This window comes from Mesoplodon bidens (assembly GCF_964165515.1).
Source record: "Mesoplodon bidens genome assembly, chromosome: 2".
Taxonomy (NCBI): Eukaryota; Metazoa; Chordata; class Mammalia; order Artiodactyla; family Ziphiidae; genus Mesoplodon; species Mesoplodon bidens.
In genome coordinates this window covers 134,302,562-134,324,062 of record NC_138177.1, presented here as the reverse complement: position 1 = coordinate 134,324,062, position 21,501 = coordinate 134,302,562, and the positions used below count along the sequence as shown (strand labels likewise).

The window sequence follows — 21,501 nt, the reverse complement described above, 5'->3', positions numbered from 1 at the left end:
TCTATAGGATTTATATGCCATCATTGTAATTTGCATTATACACCCTGGTAAAAAGAAGAAAATAAAATCACCTAGGGGAAAAAAATCACCTAGGGAAAACCATTATTAAAATTTTGCCATTCTGGGATTCAGCCTTTTGAATATATGTATGTATTTTAAAAATCCTGTCTAAAAATTTAGTTCATTATCAAAAACACCTTTTTCTGTCATATATTGTCCTCCAGCATCATTTTAATGGCTGTCTTATATTCCATAATATATGGACTATTATTTAGTCCATGATATATGGACTATTATTTAGTCCATGATATATGGACTATTATTAAGTCCATGATATATGGACCATAATGAATGGACTATTATTTGTAAAACCAGTTCTGCATTGGATACTGAGTTTGTTTGCAAGTTTTTGCTATTATAATTAATATGTAAATTAATATCCATATATTAGTTGTGATTTATAGATCATCTCTTTAAAAAGCAATATTGTGATTTTAAAACATTTTTTAGGCAAAACTAAGTGATATGGAATTGATCAATTCCTCCCTTGTATACTTTATTGTCTGTACACTTTGTAAAAGAATTATTTATCCAACTACTCACCTCAATTACTTAAAAACTGCTTTTAAACATTTATTAGCTGTATAGTTTTGACATGTAACATGAGTAATTTAGTTATTAAACTTTTAGTTATCTTACGTTTAAGGACATACCAATTATCTCACATTATTTTCACTAATAGAACAACGTAAAATAGCTTCCACTTGGGGGAAGGAAGGTAAATAGGGCATATTCCATTGGCATTTTCCACCAATAATATGGGGGTATGTTTTATGCCACTGTCTCCCTGGTGATGGGAAGTGAAGAATTTCTTGGGTCTTAAGGAAGAAGAGGGACCACAAAATCCACAATATTAATGTTTATATTTTTTAAAATAATCTTTTACTTCCTGGGGTTTTAACTCTGTGTGTGTGTGTGTGTGTGTGTGTGTGTGTGTGTGTGTTCCCCTGCCTTTATGCCTCTGTATCCATCATAGAATATCTCAAATGCCATTGGAATACTTTACCCTGTCCCCTCCAATTTGTGGGTTTGTGGGCTAGTCCAGCAGCAGACTTTGGAGAAGTTACTTGCTACCTTATTATAACATACTTAAACTCAATAGCAATTCAGGCCTTACTGGGTATTTACCTAATTTATTGTGGCAATGTGGTATTTAGACCACTGATTAAGTGAAGTCTGTCAGTATAGTTAAAAGAAATTAGAGACACTATCATTGCTAAATCACTTTACAATTCAAAGAAGAATTGTAAACATATGAATCCATTTAATTATAATAGTGCCAATTATAAGAGAAATTGTAACGCTGAGAACAGTGGCTTTTATGTAATCATAATAATGGCATGTATTTATCTTGGTTTGGCAAGTTAGGCCTTTCTTTAATACTTGGCTTTGCCTAAATAGAATGTGGTTTGCTGAAACCCACAATAACCCCCACACCCCCCAATTTGTTATTGCAGAAAATACTGAACAATAATCATGTGGTATGAATGATTAATGTATGCATGGGTTAGTAAGTATCTTTGAGGTTTAAAAAGTGTTTTTATTTACGTTCTTCCATTGGCTGAAGGTATAAAACAAACAAATACAAATCCACGTGTTAAATCTTCCCATCCCTTTTCAGAAATACAAGTATTTGCAGCGTTGAGTACCATCATAGTGTTTTCATTGTTTTCTGTGCTTTTTGTGTTTGTTTACTCAGCGCATATCCTTTAATTATATTTCAACTGTGGTGTTTGATATGTAATCCATTTTTAAATTTGCTAAGTGCTTTGAATATAGCTTTCTCCCCAATATAGAAATAATCAATTGAATAATATTTGAAGATTGGCAAATTTAATTGATAATGTGTTCAAAATAATACCTATTAGAGTCACACTTATTTCTAGAAGAGCATATGTAAAAAGATTACTCACATTTTCTGTTTAATAAGATTACGTACTGTTATCATGGAGGAAGAGGTGCTATCTAGTGGTATAAACAAAATTACTGTGGAATTGGAACATTTCTACACTTTAATCTCAGGGCTTTTATTTATTTCTGCTTCCTGCTTTCAGAAAGATAATTTGCAGCACTTCCACACTGTGCATTTGTAGAAGTGGAAGGAAATCCTACTTTCCTAAGCAAAGAAAGAAGGAATTTAAGTTTAAAGAGGGCTCTGATAAAAACTTACTTTTAAAAACTCAGATAGGTCTTTATTTTAAGAATAAACAGCCCTTCCATAAACATGTAGAATTCATTGTAAAAGCTATACATTATAAAGAACATCAGAAATCCAAACTGTTGATTTTTTGGTAAGACGCAGCCCAGAAAGTAAAGATAAACAAGAGTAGATTTAAAAAATTGACATCTGGAAAGGGTTAATATTTTTATTACTTGAAATTTGATATAAAATTGTGGGCAACCCATGACATGGTTTGGAGTACTTGATTATTCTTTCCTCAATAAATAAGAGTGGCATACAGTTAATTTCAGCACTGTAATTGAGCAATGCATTCTGGGAAGTTGAAAAGCACTGTAAGATGAGGAAATGTTTTAGGGACTAATCATGAGAAGAAAGGAGCCTTTCATAGCCCGTATGATGCTGTTGTCAGAGCTAAAGGCAGATAATGATTCGGTAATAATGGCACATTGTGAATATTTAAGCTGAAAAGATTTGGGCAAAATGAACAGACATTGTTGGTTTGTTAAAACTGAACAGTTGGTCCCTGGGCTTCAAAAGCGCTCTGAACTCAGTACAACATTTTTATTCAAAATTTTTCCTAAAACAAGACACTTTTTTGAAAGTTATATCAAACACCATCACTATAAGAAGTTTTAAAATGATCTACTTGTTTAATTTTTACTCTAGAAATTGATAGTATGGGCTCTTTTTTTGTTACAGAGAAGTTTAAAAGTTCCATGTGTTTCTTCTATGTCTTCTAAACTTTGCAGGCAGAAGCAATACCTTCAAAGAACAATTCTCATAGCAATGATGTAAAATACTGAATATAAAACCAGGAGTGTCAGACTGCAAAGAAAGTGAAGTGATTTGTATTTTGTTTCTGAGGTTCCCAATACACCCTTAAGAGTTTTGCGGCTGGGTTTCTATGTACCTTGTCTTTTCTCCTCGTTAATATATTTCCAACCTGTTTGTTTGTGTTCTGGAAACATCTGTTAAATACAGATTTATACAGCTCTGGTTTCCCATTTTGAGGTGAATGTTACCAGAAGCTTAAGATTTGAGTCCTCATAGCCATCCTTTAACTTAGAACGGGAAGAGAACTGAACCCCGAGCCAAGAGCAGTATATTTCAATACTTACTAACTTTAATGGTGTGTTTTTAGGGTTGGTAGCACATCTGGGAAAAAGCTAGATCCTGTTTTGCTAAAGTGTAGGTAACACACTATTACCTATACTTTAAAAAGCATTATGGAAAGCCTTACTGAAATAATGCTTTTTAAAACTTTAAAATCTGATTCAGTTAGAAAAGAGAACTTTTTTAGTGTAAGTTTTAGGACAGAATTCAACCTTTACGTGTGTAAGATATGTATATCTCCAGTGAGCTCTCATTTATTATATATATGTTACAATGACATAAATAATTCCAAGTCTGGTATTTCTTTTATAAATATACTTTTCATGTGCAGTTTTACACAAAGACTGAAATGAAACAGATTTCTGAGGCTATACAAATGTTTTTTGTTGAGTAAAAAAGGTTACTTATTAAAATGGCTTCACAACTTAAACCAAAATAACTTTTTTTTTTTTTTTTGGTTTATTCTCTGAGATTGTTTGAAGGGGAAAAACTGTTGCCGTATGTTTACACTAACATTCATTTTTACCCATATGCTTTAAATCTGTGTATTTGTTTAACCAAATATTGTTTATTTTTAGAACTGTTTAATTTTTCTTTTTAACTGGAATTTTTAAGCAGCAGCTCTTTTAAAATTAAGTTAAATAAAATTACACCATCTCAAGGACATTTTCTTCAGGAGTTTGAACCAAGAAATGAGTCCTTTATTACCATTAGATGAGACTAGTCTTTGGGCAGGAAATAGGCAGAGTCCAAAAGCAAAAATAAAACAGAACAAATGTTTACCAGGAAAATTAACTGTGACCCAAGGAGATTCTTGTATCACTTTTCTAAAGTAGCTTTTATGAAAGGTACTCCATGCAACTATGGGCAGAAGAGACTATCCCTGTACTTCTGCATGGAAACATAATTTAAATTTTGACACTCTACCTGTACCAATTTACAGTTTTTCAAGTTTGAGAGCGGGAATTGAGAATATAAAATGAGATTGTTATTTACTTGGAAGCTCCATAAAATTTCACTTATTTTTATAATAGAAGATAAACATTTCAAATTGTATTTTGAAAAATGTTTTAGTAATCAATTTTTGACTTTTTCTTAGATTCCACATAATTCCAGGATTGTTTGTCCTAAATTTCTTTTTTGTCTGAAAATGTAGCTTTCTCATTTGATATTAAGCAGTAATTTTATTTAGAATGATAGTTATTATCCCCCCACTCTATCCTCTGTATTTCTGTTTATTCAAATTCACATTCTTTTATCAGACAACTCTATGGCCATAATCAAGGAAATCAGTGGTGCTAAACTCTATTAACATTTACTTTGAGGTTTTCTGAGGATATCAACTAAACCTTCATCAGAGGAACCTTCCAGGAAAATTAACCTTAAATTTTGTTATAAATAATTTAAAGCCAATATTCAGAAATCAGCCTGTTTGAAAACTGACCTCTCCGCTTACAAATTACCAGATGGTTCTTGCCTAATATGAAGAGAAAAGGTTGAGGTAGAGCTTTTGTGGAGAGGAGGAGAGATTTTTACCGCTGATAGAATTACATTTTATTTACTGAGGTATAAAACAGTAAGGCCAGACAATGTGCTTAAAATAGGGTAATTATTAAAGAATTTCAGTTAGTTTTTTAAAAAGATTTTGTGTTAGTTTATTGTCTTGAATTTAGCTATTCAATTTAATTTTAAACAATTCTACTTAAATCTAACATTTGACTAACATAAACTAACCGAAGTACAGTTTCCAATATTTGCATCTTACGCTCCATGGAAAAAGGATTTGGGTTTTTTTTGTGAAATATATTTAAAATATAAATGCATACTGTTGTCCCTCTTGAAGAGTCACAGGGCACATTAATATATTAAAGGGGTCTGAGAACTTTGTTTAACCTAGTAGTTCCGAAATTGTTTGTCAGTGGAACCTTTCTGCTTGTAACCCTTATGAATCCCCCCAAAACACACTTTGCGAAATTATGCCCTCAGTCTTTTTTTTTCTGCTTTTAAGTGAAGAAATTTAGGATTTTGGTCCCTTTTGGTGCAAAAATCATCTTCCTATTGACCCTTCTGCTCAGGGAGAGCCCTTAAAAATGAATATGTTCTGGTCTCTATGTGGGTACCAAGTGCCCCTTGGAGGGGGACTTTATCTCAGAAGCAATGCTGCTTGATTTGTCTGTTTCACCCCCACTACTCATCCATCCAGTCCATTGCAATTTACTTTAAGTACTTCTGACTGTGTCCTTGGAAGACAGCTTTGCCTGGAGCTATTCCAAGTTGCCAAAGGGATGTTCTAATAAAGCTCTAAGTGGTACTACTTGCTGATCAAGAGGAGAGGGGAAGGGTGGTGACAGTGTGATGCTACAAAGGTCATTTCATATGACTCTAAAGTCCATTTTTAAAAGGTCTCCTTTCCTTTCACCCCATAATTTTAAGCATTGGAAAGATTTGTTAATGAAGCTCACTTTTATTATGTTATGCCTCCTACGAAACAGACTTTTAAAAAGAATTATTTTCAAGATTCCTGACATAAGAATCCACTGTACACTTCTGCTTTAAATTTGCCCCATGCCTTAAAAAAGGTTTTTTATCAGTTCCAGTTTTTTTTGGAAAGAAAATAAAATCCATCAGGAGGGAAATTGATGTGAAGATTTTAACCTAAAACTCAGTAAATATTCAATCTAAAACCATCATATGAATTTATACGTTCTTAGTATCTTTTTGCATGGGAAAGAGATGGAACAAGTGTGGTAGGAAATTTTATTTTTTATTACCAAAAAAGAAGTTTGCTGTTCTCATCCAGTTGACATCTTCAGTGTTTGCTGAATAAGCATAAAGGATTATTTTTCTATCATAACATGTATGTTTGCAGCTATCTAAGAGATATTAGATTTGTTAGTGTCTGAGCCCTCATTAGTATGAGAGGTGAATCTGTTTTAGTGTTTGAGCTGTTACCGAGCTAAATATCTTTAAAAAAAGAAAAAAAAAACAACCACATAATACAATACCAACTCTATAATCTTCTTACCAAGTAGACTATAATAATTCCAGAGGATTTAACACAGTTTATTAGATAAATGACTTGCAATTTTAAGAGACCATGAACATACATTTAAAAATTATTGTAAGTGAAACAGGATCTTGATAATAATTCATATAATCTAATTAGCTAATATATTAGTTGTTAGTAATTTTAAGATATCCTGTAAACTAAAATAAAATGTTGGGCACCCAGCAAACATGTGTGATAGGAGAAAATCCAACTCCAGCAGGAAAATAGTATTTGTGGAATATGTAATGTGGTACTATGGTAGCATTATAAGAGATCAGTGACCAGCTGGGGTTAGTAAGCCTTAAGTTTGCGTCATGCTATTGACATTAGGCAGCCACTTGGTAAAGCCTGTAAAGTAACATGTGCCTCAACAGTTAGCACTTAGAGATTGTGTTTTAACAAGTCTCCAGATATGTATTTACATGATAGACCATACTAACACCTTTTAGTGTTATCTGTCAATCAAGATTTAATACTGTTCCTTGATAAAATGTATCTGGTGTTCATTTCCATTAAGTTACCCTACATATTTTGTATTTTTACGTATTCATTAAGAATCCATGGTTGCCTAACCTCTTGGCAGCCTTCTGTAAACTTCACATTAACCCTGCTTCCTAGGGATTGCAGGGGTCATTTTAACCCCCGTGAAACTGAAAGTTCCAGATAATTGAGTCCAAAGAAGCTCGAGAAGGGATCTGCAAAGTTCCTCTCCACCACCCCCCGCCACCGCAAAAAAAGAAATGTTTTAGTTTATGCATTTGGCAACCACCCCTCCCCTCTTTTTATTTTTATTTTTGGTAAAAGGATTTTATGTCAGATATTATTAAAAGATTTTATTTAACACTCAGATGCATTTTGTTCTAAAATGAATGCTTGCTCAAGAGTCGAAGAAGGCTTCATGGGAAGAGCAAAGCAATCTAAGCCATATGTATTGGGCAGGTTGCCAGTTGTTTGCCAATATGCCCAAGCCACCTGGCTGTGCATTCAGCCAAGTATGCCATTCCGACCAGCCAGCTTTAACCTCCCGGCTGCTTTTCAGTGCTTAGGAAACTCCAAAGGCCTGGGAGCTGCACTTCATTTCTCCCATGCCAATAGTTTTCACTCAGACAAACGGCACAGCTACGCTGACCGGTAACTCACAAACACCCATTTTGAATGAGCTCTCCTTTTGTTTAAAACACCATTCACTGGTGTTGAACCATTGCCATAAGATGAGTCTGGAGATAGCAGCCTGAAACCTTTACCCATATGCCGTAGACACTTTGACTGACAAGCAGCATTTTATTCCCAAGCCTGCAGCGATAGGGTTTTGTGATTCTGGTTTGCTGAGGTTTGGATTGACTCTATTTGCCACCGGTTTCAATTTTTATTTTGGGTGCTTCTAACTTTTAAATGTTTGGAAACGTTTGTTCATTTGGTTTTTCCCTTTTTGTTTAGTTTAGACATTGGTTGTGCTGTTGCATAATTTATGTATCAAGCCTGATTTCATAATCTTTGGCAATCTAGGTCAGGAATTGTGTGGGACCGGCAACCTTAAAATTGTGGATGGAATCTCGAAGACTGATTTTGTTCTTTTCAAAAGTCACAATAGGAAAGGTCTTACTACTAAAAGGTAGTATTCTTTCTTTCATCTGATCTTAAGAATTATGTAATATGTCTTGTTTCCTTTTTGGACTTGGCTCCCAAGAAACTCAGAGGTAAATTTAATTCTTAGCCTCAGTAAATAGTTCAGCCCAGGTTGCTGCCCACATAACTTCTCTTCTTTAACCCCGTAGTTTTTGTTTGCATTTTTCTCTTTCATGGCCTTAAATTTTCATTTATGTGTGTATGTATTTGTGCATTTAATATATGTTTGCGAACCATCTCAAATCATTTTGGGAATGTAGGTGTGATAAGTAAATATAAATTCAGCAACTTTAGAATTAATTAAAATCTTTAAATGGACTTTTCTGGTATAATTGCAGGTGTCTCAGATTAATCATCCCATGTTTTAACTAAAGGGAACTGTGATGATTTAGGCCTAGAACGTTCATTGTTATAAATTTCTGCACTAGCCTTGGACTGGCCAATTTATTATTTCCCATCAGTATTGTGGTCTGTACATTCTTAGTGGATGCCATTTCCCTCTTCCTGGCTCAATGACCACTATCTCTCAGATCTTGAAGATCTGTTTTGGCTTGGCTCCAATTTAATCAGTCTGAATGGATTCTATTGAGTAACTTGACTCATTCACCCTGCTGAAGAGAGTCTGAATACACTATTTCTGAGGGTTTAAAAAAAAACTATTATAATGTTCTTTTTGATTAGAATTGTCAGTCATTTCAGGAAAAACGTGATCTGTGTGTGTGTATGTATTTTGGGGGCCCATTTTTCATTCCACTAATAAGACCCATTCGGATCGTAACATTTTGGCCAAAGTCCTCGGACACACTCAACAAAGGCCTGAGAAGGTGGAGCTGCACCAGCTCACAAGATGGATAGACAGAGCTGGGGGAAGTGTCCCAGCGGGCTTTGCAGTCTGTCAGAGGAGCTGCAGCTGCAACCACCCATCTGTGCATCCTTGGCTTGGACTGGGCTTCAGTATTGAGCACTTACCCTGAAGAAAGATGTTCGAAAGGAATGGATGGTATGGTTCCAATAATAATGACCAAAATATCATAGGGCTAATGTTTGAAGACGAGAACTATTATATTCCACAAACTGTAAGATTTAGCCTTGTGACATTTCTAAATTTCTAAAATTTCTGTAATGTTCATTACATTGCTTGTTTTTCTGGATCCTGCTTGAAAGAAATACTGGGCTTTCAGTTTATTTTTTTAAGGGTACATGAAGATTTTCAGCATAACGTTAAATCCAAAAGAATCTTGACAATCATATTCATAGTGTCTTCCTTGATTCATGCTTTTATCTTATGAGTTACGCTTTTTGTAGTAGGTAGCCATCTTTCATATCTTGGTTCCTGAGCATTTATCATCCCCTCATTCATTTTGAAATACAAGTTTTTCTTTTGAAAACATTTGTGAGCAACAGGAAGCTCAGTAATTCTGGACAAAGAAAAGGCTGTTAATTATTTGCACCTTTTAAGGTTCTTTATAAGAACGATAAAAGAACCTCATAAGGACCCACTAATAACCAAGAATGCAAATATCCCCCAAAATAATACAAAAACTCTCTCCCTCTTTTTGATATAGGAAAATGATGTGTATCATTTATCATTTATATTTATGATATTTATGTATATGTTTGATATAGGCAAATGAATACATTTCATCCAAATCATCTAAAATATGTCATTCATGGTGTCAAAATAAAAAAAAAAACAAGATTCTTTCCTTTATTAGATCAAAAATTTCATATGGGGCTTCCCTGGTGGTGCAGTGGTTGAGAGTCCGCCTGCCGATGCAGGGGACACGGGTTCGCACCCCGGTCCGGGAAGGTCCCACATGCCGCGGAGCGGCTGGGCCCGTGAGCCATGGCCACTGAGTCTGCGCATCCGGAGCCTGTGCTCTGCAATGGAAGAGGCCACAACAGTGAGAGGCCCACGTACTGCAAAAAAAAAAAAAAAAAAAAAAAATTTCAAATGTGTATATACCATATATATGGTATGTATATATTTCATATATATATATATATGTACCTCAGTGTCAATTAGATTTAGTTAAAGAGCATATCACTTAAAAGGTATTCTTGAAAAACTAAACTACTCTGCTGCTTCCCTCAGTATCACCCCCCAACCAATTAACCAACCATATACTGAAGAAAAGAAATATCTTTGTGTTTATGCTTGAAAATTTGTTACATGTTTACAGTGCAGTGAAATTTATATCCCATCTCTTACATATTTTCCTATACTCAGGTCCCCCCAAACATCACTGATGCCTCAGACAGGATCCTTAGACAGTGTTTTTAAAAATTCCCTTTATTTGATTTCACTCAACTAGATGAATGTATCAAGCAAAAATGAAGTGTTAAATCGGACGTCATCTCAATGAGAAATCATTTATGGATTTATTTATTGAGTGCCTACTGCACTTGGTGCTAAAAACCCCATCCTTGCCCTATAAGTATGATTTTGAGTCAGGAGCCCTGTGTCTTTCCTTCCTCCCCAACATTCATTTATTACCCTTGGAAAATGCTTAATTGTTGAATTTTCAGTTAAAACCTAGGATACAGGTGCAAAAACATTATTAAAAGTCATTTTGGGCAAAAGGATTTGATAAAATTCAACAACGATTTCAAACCTTTAAAACCTTTTTTTGATAACCAGTAACAAAGGAGAACAGTATCCTTAACACGATAAAAGTTGTCTATGTCATAGCAACAGAAGAAATCATACTGAATTGTGAAATATTGGAGTCATCCTCACTAAAATTAGGAACAAAACAAAGATGAGCATTATCACCATTATTATTTAATGTTCTCCTAGAAGTTATGGCCAATGTAATAATATATGAATCAGAATTAAGAAAAGAGGAGACAGAATTATCACTCTTTGCAAATGATATAATCATCTACTAAGACAAATAAAGGGTTCAACCAAAACCATGTGGAATTAATAAGAAAATTTAGCAGAATATCTGATTAAAAGATCAATACCCCCAAGCAATAAATTTTCATATACAGTCATCTCCAATAAGAGCCTATGCTGAAAAAATGATCTCATTCAGGGGAATAATAAAAAGCACAAAATATCGAGGAATAACCTTAAAATAACTTGGCAGTGATTTGAAGAAAAGGGCTGCTCTGAAGTTAGTGTTCTGAATCATGAGGGTTATAGGAACGGGAAAGGACGGCATCTAAAGGGATCGTCCCTTATACATTTCTCTCAAACTGCAACCTGGAAGTTATACCTTAGTCCTCTTTCATGTTCCTCCTATCTAATCAGCCACCAACTTCTGCCAAGTCTGCCTTCTTATTAGCATGCAAGTCAATTCGCATCTTACCCCGTGCTTACTTTAGTTTTACACCCTTATTATTTCTAACCTAGACTGTCTCTGTTGCCTCCTCTTTTTGCTCTCATTCTTTCTCTATCATCCATATACTTGCTGCCAGAGTGATCTTTCCAAAAAGAGAATTATCATTCCTTTACTGACATCCCTCCAATGGCTCCCATCACCTGCTATAGAAATTCTGCATTTCCCAGCAACCCATGCAAGATACTTTATCATCTGGTCCCTCCTCACACCTCTGGTGTCATTACCACCCACCCCCATCTTTCACACTTGGATACATTGCGCTCCAGCCCTCTGATCTGGCTCTGCTGAAATGCTTGCCATTTACCAAGGTTCTGTGCCTTATCAGTGCCTCGGTACTGCAATATCAGCGTGGCGCCATTGCATGTTCTAGTTCCTCTGCTGAGAATACTCTCATCCAAATGGCTCCACAGCCTGGAGAACTCCAGGTCCTCTTGCAACACTCAATGTAAGCTTTGTGTCATTTGGAAGACCATTGATAAACACACAGTCTTGCAAAGTTACTGAGTCTCCCTTTTCCCTTACGGTCTTTGTATACTTCTTTCATTTTACGTACCACACTAGACTGTGCCATTGGTAAACCCCCAATAGAGTAGGAACTCATTGCATCTCTAACATCCAGCACAGTGGCTAGAACATAATAGATGCTCAATATTATTTGTTGAAATGAATATAAAAAAATTTCTTTAAGTTTGAAATTCATGAAGTTTCATGTTTCTGAGCTATATAATTGTTTTCTGGGACAATTGCTTTAAAATTTCTTAGTTTTATGGCATTTTGGAACTAAACAATGACTGGACATAAAACATAAGTACACACATTTTTTTATGTTACAGCTAAAGTTTGACAAATATTTATTTTTTTTTTCAGAAATAAATTATAATAAAGTTTTATGAATTAGGCTATAATTTGTGTTTATGTTTTTAGTGCTAATCATTTTTTTATTAGATGCCTAGGTTAAGGTCATTAGCTTATTTGCTGACATCTGCAATCATATAACATGTTTTATTTAAACTAATAAATGATACAAGATCATAGATATGTAAAATTCAGATCCATTCAAAATAATTATTCAGATTCTTTTATATGCTTAGGGCTGAACTTGGTGCTATTACATTTTAGAAAGGTATAAAGCAGCTCAGTCTTTAAGAAGGTTGTATAAAAGAAAAGACTTGCTTACATAACAACCAGACCAGATAAAGACAAAAGAATATTTCATCCTGAGAAACCGAGTATCATCATCATCATTTTATAGATAAGGAAACAGAGTTTCAAAGAAGTTTGGTGGCTTTACCAGCATTACAAACCCAGCTATTAATGATGGGTTTGAGGCTGGGACCTAGATTTTCAGTCTGTGATGAAGGGCTCAGAACAGAGTTTAATATGCTAAAGAGGAATTTGATGAATTCGAAAAATGTAAAACAAGTCCACAAAGAGTTTTCTAATTGTTTCCCTCTATTTTACTTATGAATATATAGAAGTAAATATTGAGTAGGTTATATCTAAATAATAAAGCATGGCATTTGGGTGGCTCTGATATTTAGTAGGCATTCCAGAAATACTAATTAATCTAAGGTCACAAATATTCGTCTGAGTGATTGGACTAGGCCATTTTAACTAAAAGGGAAATTAAGCCATATTATATATGTACATATTTATGTAAAGCATAGTAGAACAATATTGCATCAAAATTTTATTGCTGTGAGTTTGAGATCGCATCTTATAAGTGGCAAAGCTGCAAGTGAGTTATGCAGGTCATCTCAACTAAATGCCAATAAAATGTTTTTCCTGTACCACATCATCCAGTATTCTGCCTATGCTGCAAATTTAAAAGAGAACCAATTTTAGAAATATCCAGAGTTATAAAAGTTTTTATTGGCACTATATTTCAAACTTGCTGGCCTGTAAATATTAGTTCCATTAATTGTGGTAAAAATTAGTGAACAGAGAGTTTAAAAAAAAAGCACTCATGATAGGGGTCTTTTCTTAAAACATATTTCTTTCTAGTTTAGTTCTGTTTTTTCAGTTCTCAGTATAAATACTATCTTCTCTATTCCCTTTCTATGTAAATCTTTTTCTCTTTTCAAAAGCTACTTCAAGCCCCATCTCCAAGGAGCTCTCCATGGGTCCTTCACATCACCCCTAAGTTTAATCTCATTTTTCTGAACACTTACTTTTACTTATTGCCCATAAATTCATTAGCAAATGTTTTTATTCCTTTTAAACCACTCTTTCAGTTGTAGTTTATTGTTAAACTCTTAAAGTTTATCATTATTAAGCTTTTAATTGAGTGTATACTGTCTTTCCCATGCAAATTCTAAGCTCCTAGGGAGTGTATTCAATGCTTTATGTTGTTCCTGGCCTCTAGGACAGTATTTTTGTTTCTTTGTTTTTAATGTCCTTTTTTATTTCCTTCCCTCCTTTCCTTCCACAAATATTGATAGAGTGCCTATTATTTATTTTCATGCCTTAGAATGCATTGGATATTGAAGAAGAAAGGCTGCCTAGAGAAGAGCTTATAGAGATGATTCTCAAACTATGGTGTACCTAACAATACCTTAAGGAGAATTGTTAAGGAAGTCTACTCCTAAGCCTTATACCCAGAGATTAAGGGCTGGGAGCCAAAGATCTATACTTCTAAACACCAGGTGATTCTGATGCTGAGCACCCACTGACTTTGAGAAATCCTAGTTATAGGTTAGGAGAGAACATACTATAAGCTGATCATCATACTGCTGTGCTATTTTAAAAGTCCTATTGATAGCAACATGCTCCAGATGTTCAAGGAGCCCAGTGGAGGGGCACCTACTGAAACTGGAGAAGTCAGAGGAGTAATGTCATCATTGATGCTTAATACTTGCTCTATGAATAAATGAATGAATATTTGAATTTAGAATTGTACTGATGTGGTGGAAATCCTGGGGCTCTATGACCCTAAGCAAATTCTTTAATTTCTCTGAGCTTGAGTAGAGTGACCATGAGTTGGGGGTATCCTCAATGCTGATTCCATTAAATTGGTTTCAGTAGCTACTTGGCATACTTTATTATTTTCTACTGAGAATCCATAGATGAGAGCTGTGAAGTGATCTTTGAACTCTTACCTTTTTTTTTTTTTTTTCATTTTAAATAACGTGTGCAGAAAGAGAGTCTGCCCTGGTACCCAGGGCTTCTAAGGGCCTGTTTCACAGGGACCTAATATAAAAAGCAGTTCCTCAGACCGTAACCCTAGTTTTGCAGTTTTGAATGCTTGATGTTGATCCATCCTTGCATTATGTGGGTACATGTCTGCCTCCCCTGGTCTCTGTCAGCTCTTCTGTGAGCTGGAATGTCTGTTCTCTTCTTAGTCTTTCTACACACCTATCAGGCTACTTTGCCCTTAGTAATCCTTTCAAAAATACTGGCATGTGAATGAAACGAATCCCTCAGAGAGACCCCAGCAGCTAGCTCGAGCCCCAGCAATAGATGCGGTATCTAACCATCTAACTATTTTGGCAAAAAAGTTTGTGCTTTTCATATTATCGTAAAACTGACCATATCCCTGCCTTTCTAGCTGTACTGTTATACTGGTCAGAGATCCGATGACTTACAAGTTTTTCAAGAAGAACGAGTATATATTTTGGGTTGTGGCACTTCCAGAATGGGATTTTTATTAAAAGACAAGAAGAAACACATTTTGTTTACAATATTTTTGCTTTTTAAATTTGTTTTTAAGGATGACCACAACTGGGTTATTTCCTGGAAATTCAACTGTAGTTGTGACGTCCATACTAGCTTTCCACACACTTGTGACCACTGTGACATGTCTGTGGTTTCCCCACTTCATATTTCAGCCCCTCTCTCTCCCTGGTGGGTCCTATCTTGAACCAAGTCAAGCCTTTCTACCCCTTATACTCCACTCTCAAGAAAGAAGCTATTCCTACAAAAGGAAGTTACAACATGCGATACAAGGCATGGTAGGCAGCAGGAGCAGGGTCTGTCGAGTGAATAAAGGAAGGAAACTACTACATCATGAGCAAATTTTTTTTTTTTTTTCGGTACGCGGGCCTCTCACTGTTGCGGCCCCTCCCGCCGCGGAGCACAGGCTCCGGACGCGCAGGCTCAGCGGCCATGGCTCACGGGCCAACCGCCCCTCGGCATGTGGGATCTTCCCGGACCGGGGCACGAACCCTCATCCCCCGCATCGGCAGGCGGACTCTCAACCATTGTGCCACCAGGGAAGCCCCACGAGCAATTTTAAAAAGTGAAAAAAAAGTAGATTTATCAGCTTGTCATTTCATTTGTAAGACAGTAAGGGGACTGAGTCCCCCCTACCCCAACTCAGTCGAAGATTGCTTTGCTGTTATGTAGACTCACTGTTTTTTTAGGTTAGTGTCTGACGGTGTAGATGATAGATCTACACTGGGAAGGATGTCTTAGTCATATGGTTTCTGAACTTCCCTTCCCTCCCTGAGCCCCACCTGTGACAGAACACTGAGGCTGCTTTTGCATTCTAACTCTGATTCAGAACACATTAAAAACATCCCCAAATGGTCAATTAATCTGCATCCAGTTCAGGATATACTTACCATTTCAGAAAATATCCGTCTTTTTAAAAAGGTGGGGAAAGGGGGTAGAGAGAAGTAATTCTTTCTAGATCAGTGTCGACGTAGGAACAGCTATTCTATTTAGAACTGGCAAGCATAATCGTTGCTGGAGAGAGTTCTTCAGCTAAATAGGTGTGAAGAGGAGGGTGTATCTTGAGTGTACTGCTAGTTAGCGTCCCAAAACATATGGCCCAAGATATCCTTGAACAAAATAACAGACAATGTGTGCTCTGTGCTTTTAAGGCACAGGCGCTATATATACTTTTTACATGGTGTCTTTGATGTGAGCTGTCACAATGTACTTTATCATGTCCAAGCCTGAAATCGTGATCCTCACCTACAAAAATGTTATATAAACATTTTAAGACATAAAGAAATAGAAAAGACCCAAGTTCTAGGACCAACAGACACCTTCCAAACTGCACCTGGTCTAAGAGTCTAACGTGGATGCATTTTAACCTGTTATTGGAAAAGAGTTTTCCTAGAAAGGACCTCTTACTTGTTTCTGATCAATGTCTTTATTTTGTGACTTCTTTCTTTTTCCTGTTGTCAAGTAGTTTAAAATGACTCAGTGGATTCATCTGTTGTATTAATGTGTGAAGGGCACAACCAAAGGACTGTGTGCTTTTTAGTCCATTGGCAGATATAGCCCATTTCTCTAATTATGTCCGGCCAAGGAGCACTGGCAATCACTCTTTTGCTTTTCATCAGTGAGAAAACTTTGCGAATATTAACCTTTGAAAAAAGAAAACAATACAGATAACTCTATGAAGCCATAGCCAACCACTTTTTCATGTTTTTATCCCAGTGCCTAAAGTGTTTAATCATTGTTGCCTGGATGAATTAATATGTATCTAGAACCTTTATTCTCAACTCCAGTCTAATGTAAGCTCCCAGAGGGCAGGGAGTTTTTGTCTCTTGTGTTCACTGCTATATTCATGGTGCCCAGAACGCTGCATGGTACCTAGTACGTGTGTCTCTCCTCTCCATTTCCAGTGTTGAATGAACGAATGAATGAGTTCAAAGCATTCTTAGCCTTCGAAAGAGTCAGTGATATGGTAATTTTTAATTCATAGTATCGAGAACCTCAGACTAACATAGCCATGTTTAAAGTAAAAGCATTCTTCTAATTCTGCAAAATATACACTTACTTTTTTTTTTTTTTTTTTTTTTTTTTATAAATTATTTATTTATTTATTTATGGCTGTGTTGGGTCTTCGTTTCTGTGCGAGGGCTTTCTCTAGTTGCGGCGAGCGGGGGCCACTCTTCATCGCGGTGCGCGGGCCTCTCACTGTCGCGGCCTCTTGTTGCGGAGCACAGGCTCCAGACGCGCAGGCTCAGTAGTCATGGCTCACGGGGCCTGGTTGCTCCGCGGCATGTGGGATCCTCCCAGACCAGGGCTCGAACCCGTGTCCCCTGCATTAGCAGGCAGATTCTCAACCACTGCGCCACCAGGGAAGCCCTACACTTACTTTTAAAATATCCAAGTGGTATTATTAAACCAAAGATAATAAGAGAACCTCATCTTTGTTGGGTTATGTTAACAATAGAAAGGTTAATTATTTTGACAATTAACTGATTAATACCTAAGTCTCTATGGTGGGCAAAATATTGTGCTTAAGTATATTAGAAATGAAATTCAGAAAATTCACAAACTAGTTTTTCTCCTCATGAGCAGAATAGGTAAAAACAAACACACACACAAACAAGACTCATTGTTTGATTTTTTTTTTAAGCAACAAAGTCAACAGAAGTCAGATTGCTTTTTCATTAGTTCTGCAAGTTTTTTTCTTTTCTTTTCTATCACTGTCTTCGGATATAAATGTCAAAAGGTGGAATATTCTGTAAGTTTCCCACATTCTTATTTTCGTTCTTGTGTATGCTCTGGTATCTTGGTTTACCCTTCCCAGTCAGCTGTGCCTCAGCTTTCCCAGGTGTAAAATTGGCCTAACAGTGCTCATCTACTAGCAAGGGGCGGGGGGGTATGAGACTTAATTAGCAAACAGCTGGAAAACCCCTTGAGATAGCTCTGTGAGTCAGAATGGAAGTGCATTGTTATTAATCATTATTATTATTATTATTTTTAAATGGCTCAGAGCCATCTCTCAATTTAGTAGTAAAATGAATGCATCTAATAATTCTTCCCAGGTACATGATAGGTGGTGATGCATTTCACAAATTAAATGGTAGAATACTTGTAGGATATGATTATAATGATCCAAGTAAATGATCCTCAACCAATTCAAAATTATGTGATTAAGACCCCAAGGCGCTAAAGCAAGCACTTTGCTTTGTTACCTTTCAGCTTCTCGAATGACCCATTTTGTGTTAATTTATGTGAAAGGGAAAATTAAACTTATTTTTTTTTATTAACTTGGACTTTTCTGTGTAATTAGTTGGGAACTGGGGAGTGGGTGGGTCACCTCCTAAGATGTGTTCCAAATACATCTATCTGTGACACCTTGTCCATACTATACATATAAGTTGTTCTAAATATGTTTGTCTTAACTTCCTGTCAGTTATTGAGCCAAGTTTAATTTGTGAACTTTAGAAGTCAGAGATCTTCAAACACCCTCTGAAAAGATAATCATATGAATCATATGTCTTATTTTTCTACTTGTTCCCTGGTCTCTTCCTCTACCCTTCTGTCAAGAAATGCTTTTGGGTCTGAGTTAGGTTGTGTTGCAAGTTGGTGGAGAATCAGCTTCCACTGAGATCGTATGCCTGTAGCTTGAATTATCTCAGGCAGACATCCTGGCTAGGTGCAATGCAAAACTCAGAGGGCTCAAGCCTAAGAAGACCTAAGGCTGGCAGCCCACTAAGTTGGGGATGAGAAAGGAAAAGGGAAACTCTATCTTTTCTGGTGCTTTTCCCCTCTTGGTTTCCTCATGAAAAATCAATAGCGTGGTCGATAGTTGGTTTTGAGTTGTTCACTACATGTTGGAGTTTTTCTGATGTAAACCTTTGGTGTCTGGGCTTCAGACATTATGATGTGTCAGGAAAAGTTTGATAGCTGCCACGGGCCCTCCTGGGTTACATTTTGTTCCCTGTGACAGCCTTTGTAATGCGAGAGGGGAAGTACAGATCAATTTTTACACCATTTAGTTGTTGGGGGAAACTTTTTTTTCTGTGAATTGATTGTTCTTTTAAAAATTTACCCTGTTTATTCTAAACAGCAGAAACTAATAGAATGAGGCCTTTTCGTTAAAGAATATTTTCAAATAAAAAGCAATTCAAGCCTTGCTCTGAGTTGTTAAGACCCGGTCGTATCCTGTTCAGAATTTCTCAAATTCCTTTTGCATGACTTGGAATGACACTTTTAATTTTAAATGTATCCATTTGGGAAAACCTGGTGTCCTTCCTTAGCAATCCTCTGGAATGGTGATGATATCAGGAAGAAAATGGCACAATGTCAAATATAGTGCTTGTGTGGTTTTTAATTCAGCTTTTGGTTTCTTGGAAACTCTATGGTGGCACTTATGGATAGTGAATAATTATAGATAATTAATAGTCACTATACATTTCTATTAAAAAGTTTTAATTTTCATTTGAGTCCTTTCTATTAAATCTCTTGCTGTCTGGATTTGCAAACATTACATCTTCTCTTCTACAAACAATAGTTTAAGTTGCTTACCTATTTTTTCTTTCATTCTAATATTTATTCTCCTTCAGCATAATAAGTCTTATCAGAATGATCCTTGAGAAGCTGTAAGGTAACCACTAGTGTGTTAAATGGACATGGGATGATAAAGTTGTGTTTGTAAGATGGCTTCAAATTTTGAAAGATAAATTTCTAAATGGAATGAAAATGTTTTTGTAAAATTATGTTGAAACAGAATCCTACAGAGGTGCAAATGCTGTGTCTTTAAAATACTAAATACATTTATTTGAAATAATGGCCAAATATTTGAACAATGATATTTAAGCAAGAACACTAGAGTCAGGCCTTTTATTCTCCGAGTGTTAGATATCCATCATGCTGTATTAATTGAAAGGATTGAGTATAATCTCATAAAGAAACAGGCAAACTCTGGGCTTTCTGCTCTAGTAAAAATATATCATTTATGTCTTCCATTACCGTGCTATAATTATGGTAAGTGAAGCAGAATGGAATCGATAGAGCAATTTATCAATGCATTCCAAACTATTCTAGCACCGTTTACGTCATCTACTGCAGATACTGTCATTCAATAAAGAGACATCTAATAGTATCAAGACTTTAGACTGATCCATTTCAGCATAATGTTTTCCTATTTTATGTTCTAATTTGGATCATGGTTTAATTAATTGTTTCACTTTGTATGATATTATGTGAAGTAAAATAGTTCTTGAATTGAATTTCAGTAGAAATTTTAAAATTTAGTCTTCAAGTTTAAAAAGCACTGCTATATTATAAACAGTGTAAATAGTGCATTGATCTAGGCTTTTAGGTGCTGTATTGAATTATATCACAGTTGAAACCAAAATACAAGCTAGGTATCCATCATGCCCCAAGATACATTGAAATTTAAATAACAACTATTTGGCTGGGGATATGATTTAATGACTCTAAATTTTTGTTTTTTAACATCACAAGATTCAAAATTCTTTAGGCTTTATCCTCATATTTATGATTTAACCGTAATTGTAGACACATAGAATATTTAGTTCATTTAGATGTTTTTTCATAAAACCATAAGCAATATGGTCTTTTTACCATTAACCATCCCCTCATATAATATGGTATTAAATATTCACAGAATTGAAGGGAAGATACTAAATTGTATATTAATGTTATTTTTTTAATATGGAAAAGATACTTCAGATTATTAGATTGTCATTTTCCTTTTCCATTTGGTGGTAAAATTATCATCCAGTGTCATGTAGTTAATTCAACCTTCTACAAAATGGTATAAATCTGGTAAGGATGCCAAGAGTCACACCAATGCAAAATTATCATTTTTATTTCAGATTTGTAGCCATCAAGAAATGTTTTTAAAGATATAACTTATTTTTTGGTTGAGTTAGAAACATTGAAACTTATGGAGAAATAGTGAGGTTGAATATAACACAATTGTAAGAAAACATTTATAACTCTTAGTTTTCGAAAAATGGTATTATGTACAAGTTTTTTCTTTTTGTTTTCTTTTAGACTAGTTCTTAAGGTAAGATTTGTTCTTGTTTTTGGGTAATTTCCTTAAAGCTCCTTAAGATAGTTTCCATGAACTCACAGAACATTAAGTGGGGCACAGTCTGACATTTTGGGATCATTTTCTAGAATTGTATTCCGCGGGGTGTGATGACAGCCCTTCTCCCTTCTACTTTATATCTTGAATTTGAATGGGCTTGTGAATGTTTTGATATAAGTTCTGTCTATGTTTTTGGCCATCGGTTTCCTTCTTTATACCTTCCATTTTCCTGCTCACTGATGTCCCTCCAGGATTGATTTTTAAGAACTTGTCTGCTAAAGGGTTAAGGAGTCAGATTTTGAGGCGCTTCAGCGTGATGTATTTAAGTTAAGAAAATTGGGATGTCATTTAGCTTGGTGAAGATGTTATAAAT

The 21,501-nt window shown here is 35.5% G+C and overlaps 1 protein-coding gene across 4 annotated transcripts in view; it reads left to right on the top strand.

The window, feature by feature from the left end:
• The window catches only part of NFIA (nuclear factor I A), a gene marked incomplete at its 3' end in the record, with an annotated part of 385,446 nt that overhangs the window by 130,490 nt on the left and 233,455 nt on the right, over positions 1 to 21,501 (top strand). The gene's annotated exons all lie outside the window — the stretch shown is intronic.